Source organism: Triticum dicoccoides, chromosome 3A (genome assembly GCF_002162155.2).
Source record: "Triticum dicoccoides isolate Atlit2015 ecotype Zavitan chromosome 3A, WEW_v2.0, whole genome shotgun sequence".
Lineage (NCBI taxonomy): Eukaryota > Viridiplantae > Streptophyta > Magnoliopsida > Poales > Poaceae > Triticum > Triticum dicoccoides.
In genome coordinates this window covers 597,376,612-597,382,757 of record NC_041384.1, presented here as the reverse complement: position 1 = coordinate 597,382,757, position 6,146 = coordinate 597,376,612, and the positions used below count along the sequence as shown (strand labels likewise).

General features: G+C 49.5%; 2 non-coding genes across 2 annotated transcripts; both read right to left on the bottom strand.

Moving 5' to 3' along the window:
- Positions 1-1,433: 1,433 nt before the first annotated feature.
- Positions 1,434-1,505, bottom strand: TRNAG-UCC. The gene has a single exon. It is a non-coding gene; the product is annotated as a tRNA-Gly (tRNA).
- A 1,538-nt stretch (positions 1,506-3,043) lies between these two features.
- On the bottom strand, positions 3,044-3,115 carry TRNAG-UCC. Its single transcript has one exon. It is a non-coding gene; the product is annotated as a tRNA-Gly (tRNA).
- Between the last annotated feature and the right edge of the window lie 3,031 nt (positions 3,116-6,146).

Below are 6,146 nucleotides of genomic sequence, written 5' to 3'. Positions count from 1 at the left end.
AAGTGATCTTCCAAGAAGTGTCTATTAGTCACCAGTATCAAGAATGCAATATGTTAAGGCCGCTACTTCTCCTGATAGTGGGCACCATGTTTGGCTTGCCTCCCACGACCTATAGCTATCGTCATAAACATCGTTTAAATAAAAGCCATATGGTTGATCTAAAAAAAGGGAGGGAAATGCCTCCTTGCACCTGCAATTCAAATCAAGCCACAGTCCACAAGGAACCTCATGATCTAAGTGCCATAAAGTATTCAGCCATATTTCCATGAAAGGATGCTTTGCATTATGACAATATGTAGAGTGGTGAATGAAGTGGCCTTTCTTATGCAAGACTCGGTGTCGTCTAGAAGAAGAAGAAGAAGAAAATATTGTACAGTGGTTTATCTTTTAGTGCTATCTGTAAGCATTAATGCATCCATGCTTTTAACTTGATGAAGTGATTAAAAATGAACTAAAAAGTGTAACCTACCATGCACTATGGAAGAAACACTATGTTAGATTGTACTGTCCCCTGTATGTGCAGCACAAATGATTTTGGCAGAAATATAACGTGCAGTGGTACAAGCTGACTCGTTGGATAGGTGAACTTGGGTTCAAAACAAGATCTCAGCATGAGAATTGTAATTAAAGCTTGAACTAGTGACAAGCAAATGTCTTCATCTTATCTAAACAAATCTGAATTTTTTGGATTAATGGAAAGTTGAAGTCCTACATGAGGCTATAAGAGAGAAAGTGACATTTTTTAGTCTAATTAAAGATTACGGCAAAAAGGATGCTTTGCATTATGACAATATGTAGAGTGGTGAATGAAGTGGCCTTTCTTATGCAATACTCGGTGTCGTCTAGAAGAAGAAGAAGAAGAAAATATTGTACATTGGTTTATCTTTTAGTGCTATCTGTAAGCATTAATGCATCCATGCTTTTAACTTGATGAAGTGATTAAAAATGAACTAAAAAGTGTAACCTACCATGCACTATGGAAGAAACACTATGTTAGATTGTACTGTCCCCTGTATGTGCAGCACAAATGATTTTGGCAGAAATATAACGTGCAGTGGTACAAGCTGACTCGTTGGATAGGTGAACTTGGGTTCAAAACAAGATCTCAGCATGAGAATTGTAATTAAAGCTTGAACTAGTGACAAGCAAATGTCTTCATCTTATCTAAACAAATCTGAGATTTTGGCAGAAATATAACGTGCAGTGGTACAAGCTGACTCGTTGGATAGGTGAACTTGGGTTCAAAACAAGATCTCAGCATGAGAATTGTAATTAAAGCTTGAACTAGTGACAAGCAAATGTCTTCATCTTATCTAAACAAATCTGAATTTTTTGGATTAATGGAAAGTTGAAGTCCTACATGAGGCTATAAGAGAGAAAGTGACATTTTTTAGTCTAATTAAAGATTACGGCAAAAAGGTTTGTTAAAAAAATGCGTCTGCCGGGAGTCGAACCCGGGTCTATTGCTTGGAAGGCAATTATCCTAACCGTTGGACTACAGACGCGTTGATTGATTAAATAAAATGCGCCTCCATATAGTATCGTTTCTCGACGAAATGTGTAAAGATTCCATTAGCCAACGTCCAGTGCAATGGCCATCAAGGCATTTGATCTGATCCTGCAAGCATGAAATAGAATTGAATTTCTGAGGAAACCTTTTGCATTCTATCTGCACAAAGTATTTTGAGCAACATGCAAACGCTCTTTTCTACTCCTAGCAAGATGTCTAAGAGCATCTACATCCGTACTTAACAAATCCGACCTCTCAAACGCGTGCGGACGTACGTACTACGTCGATCACCGACCTACTCGTCGTCGGAGATGTCGACGATCTCCGTGCCCGGCTCCGGCAGCATGGGCGGCAGCTGCATCTTCGGCTCCTTCAGTTGCTTTGCTTCGGCCTCCTCCACCTCTATCTCCGCGTCGAATTCGGAGAATAGCGTGTCGGATGCCGCCTCCTCCTAGCGAAGGAATGCCCGGTTGGCCTCCACATAGGCCTCATCCTAGATCGACTCCAGGATGGCCTGCTGCTCCCCCATCTCCTCCGAATGGGCGACGGCGAACTCCGCCTCCACCTGCTTCATATTGAAGCCCGACGGCTCCGACTCCTGCTGCTCTACCTCCTCCACCTCCATCGAAGCCATCTCCTCCTCCTCCTCTTCCCCCGGCTGCTCCTTCTCCACCTCCAACTCCGGCGAGTCCGAAGGCAACCCGACAGTGATGCGGACGGCGCACGTGGTTTGCCTCGCCTGGATCTCCTGCTGGATCTCGTAGCGGCGCTCTGGCGTCAGCATTGCATAGTAGGTGATTTTGCTCCGAACCATGGCGGAGCGCCGGAGCACGGGAGGAGCGTCAGACCATGGCAGAGCGCCGAAGCGGGAGAGGGAGGAGGTGGATGGGCTCGGACTGGCGGCACAGAAAGGGGAAGTTGGATGGGTTATGGTTGCGGGACGCCGACCGACTTAAATAGCCGAATTTGGTCTCGGGCGATGAGCCGGAGCGGCGCCATGCGACGTTCACACCGCGACGACGGACGTCCCCGTACCCGTCCCATATTTGAGCTGGATATGAGGGGTGCCGGTCAGCCCGGGAATTTGAGGCCCGTTTAAGGGGTCCGTATGGGTTAAAAAATCGTGCCCAGTGAGTGACTGGGCGGGCTGCTCGGACGTTTGAGGCCAATTTTGAGTGTCCGGCTGTAGATGCTCTAATGTCACCAATGTTGATGATGATTACGACTTCTAAACCGTGTGCATGTGGTATGTCGCTGTACCAGCTGTAGGTTTTGATATGTTATGAGGATAGATTGACGATGACATCCAGTTTTTTAGACGTGAGAAATGAGAGCACTGTACATTGGGGTGGATTGCTGATGTGAGTGAGGGCTTGGGGTGGATTGTTGTAAGCTGGATCTTGCGTGTGGGTCGTCTAGATACAGAACGGCAGAAGAAAGAATTTGATTCTCCATGCAGAAAAAAATGAACGGCAGAAGAAAGAAATTGACTCTCCATGCAGAAAAAAATGACTCGGGGAGGAGTTAAAAAAATGCGTCTGCCGGGAGTCGAACCCGGGTCTATTGCTTGGAAGGCAATTATCCTAACCGTTGGACTACAGACGCGTTGATATCCAAAATTAAATCTAATCATCTACAAGTTGGTTATTTTGACCTTAATATACCATTAGCCAGTGCAGTGGCCATTGATCTGGTCCCGCACCCGTCAAATAGAGCAGGAGACCTTTTGCACTCTGTCTGCACAAATGTTTTCTGTTCAACCGTGGTGTCTAGCTGAATCGTCGCGTGTGCGTCTGAGTTACAGAACTGCTATATACTGTACACGCATGACTACTCGACGCACGGCGCACAGTAAAGCCGGTGAAGGAAGCAGAGCTGTTTCGTCTGGTAGCGGCACCACTCCTATCCTGGGGCCCGAGCATCTGGCAGTCCGGCCCGGCCTCGGCGCAGCGCGGGCGCGCGTGCCGCCGAGCTGCACGGAGACGCGAGATGCAGTGCAGCCGCGGAAGAAGCGACCAAGCCCCCCGTTTCTGTGCCGATTCGCGCGCGGCAGACGGCGAAGGGGCCGGGAGGGCACATGGGTGGCTAGAGCAATCCAGCGATCCTCTCGTCTCGTCTCGTCTCGTCGCGTGACGGAGGCAGGGCGCGCGCGGAGGCTGGGCGGGGAGATGCCTGCGGTTCACGGGGGGTACTGTGGATTGTAGCGCCTTGCATGGCGTGATCCGCCCGTCGCTTGCCACCCGCTCTGATGGGACGTGCGGTAGCTACCGCTCCTCGGCGCTTTGCTTGCTCGTGCTGGACCTGGATCCATCATTCTCTGCTGGTCCCGTAGATTATCATGCATACATGCATGCGGGATCCGGCCAGCCGGACACGGTGTGCGGTGTGGAGACAATATCGCTGCCATACTTTTCAATCGCCCATGATGTCTTCAACACAGGCATCGTATGAATATCTCATGCGTGAACACCTCGCTGCCATACTTTTCAATCGCCCATGATGTCTTCAACACAGGCATCGTATGTAGGCTCACATGGTCCTCTTGCAACTCCTTATGACGTTGTTCTTCCAAAGCCGTGTAAAATCTAAGCCAAAACTCAACCAAAGCATGTTTGTAACCAATAATACGTGAGAAAAAAGAATTGGCACTCTCTGACCTTGAAGTGGTCCGCATAAGCCCTGACAAAGCTATTTCTTTGAAATAAGCTGGTATCCATGATTCTCGAAGGTTGAACCTTTTACTGAACCATTCATCATCTTCCAACCCATAGTCTGACATAATTTCTTTCCATCGTTCCTCAAATTCAATAGGAGTTTCAAAAGACCACACGCACCGACCTAATCGTTCATGGAAATCCTCATCGGTCTTCAAATTAGGGCCAACCTTCTACGGAATCTTATTCATAATATGCCACATGCATAGCCTATGTGCGGCTGCTGGGAAAACTTCCCTTATTGCATTGTCCATGCCACTACATTCGTCGGTTATTATAAACCTAGGTGCAGCCCCTCCCATAGCTTTCAAGAAAGTGCGAAACAACCACTTATAGGAATCTGCCTTCTCATTGTGTAACATTGCAGCACCAAAACAAACACTTGCTGGCACTTAATTAGGAGCAAGTAAATTATATCTCGCCAATTTCTTCAAGACAAAAATCTGGACAGTGACCTCTAGGAAAATAAGGAGTTGCTGGCAAGATGCCACTACCTCGTCCCCTCTCCTATTTCCTTTTTAGATGTGCTGACCTTGGAGGAGACGACCCAATGAGCCATGAGCTAGTCGCCTCCTCTGTTTGCTTTGCAAATCTAGCCCAATCTAGAGAAGAGGAACCCACTAGATGAGCAATTGGGACAAAGGAGAATGCGGCAAAGCAGAAAATATGAAGGGTATAAATCCTCATACCTAGGGACCCAAATCCAATTGGGGATAGTTGGGGATTGAGCACGGTTGGCCGCACAATCGCGAGAGAGGAATCAGTCGCGCCGCTCATTGACCGCCGACCCAGCACGGAACGCTCGGAATAGGCCCGCCACTGTTAGCGGGATAATCACCAGAGAGGAATCACCGGCGCTGCTCGCCGCCCGCCGCTCGCCGTCCAGCTGTTGGGGAATGTAGCAGAAATTCAAAATTTTCTACGCATCACCAAGATCAATCTATGGAGTAATCTAGCAACGAGGGGAAGGAGAGTGCATCTACATACCCTTGTAGATCGCTAAGCGGAAGCGTTCAAGTGAATGGGGTTGATGGAGTCGTACTCGTCGTGATCCAAATCACCGATGATCCTAGTGTCGAACGGACGGCACCTCCGTGTTCAACACACGTACAACCCGGTGACGTCTCCTACGCCTTGATCCAGCAAGGGGAGAAGGAGAGGTTGGGGAAGACTCCATCCAGCAGCAGCACGACGGCGTGGTGGTGGTGGAGGAGCGTGGTACTCCAGCAGGGCTTCGCCAAGCACCGCAAGAGACGAGGAGGGAGAGGGGTAGGGCTGCGCCAAGAAGGAGATTGAATCGTGTCTCTGGCATCCCAAAACCTCAAGTATATATAGGGGGAGGGGAGGGGCTGCGCCCCCACCTAGGTTTCCACCCCTAGGGGTGGCGGCCAGCCCTAGATCCCATCTAGGGGGGCGGCCAAGGGGGGAGAGAGGGGGGCGCACCACTAGGTGGGCCTTAGGCCCATCTGAGCCTAGGGTTTGCCCCCTTCCAATCTCCCTTGCGCCTTGGGCCTTGGTGGGGGGGGGGGGCACCCCTCCCACACTTGGCCCATGCAGCCCTCCGGGGCTGGTGGCCCCACTTGGTGGACCACCGGGACCCTCCCGGTGGTCCCGGTACATTACCAATAAAACCCGAAACTTTTCCGGGACCAAAACAGGACTTCCCATATATAAATCTTTACCTCCGGACCATTCCGGAACTCCTCGTGACGTCCGGGATCTCATCCGGGACTCCGAACAACATTCGGTAACCACGTATATCTATTCCCTATAACCCTAGCGTCATCGAACCTTAAGTGTGTAGACCCTACGGGTTCGGGAACCATGCAGACATGACCGAGATAACTCTCCGGTCAATAACCAACAGCGGGATATGGATACCCATGTTGGCTCCCACATGTTCCACGATGATCTCATCGAAT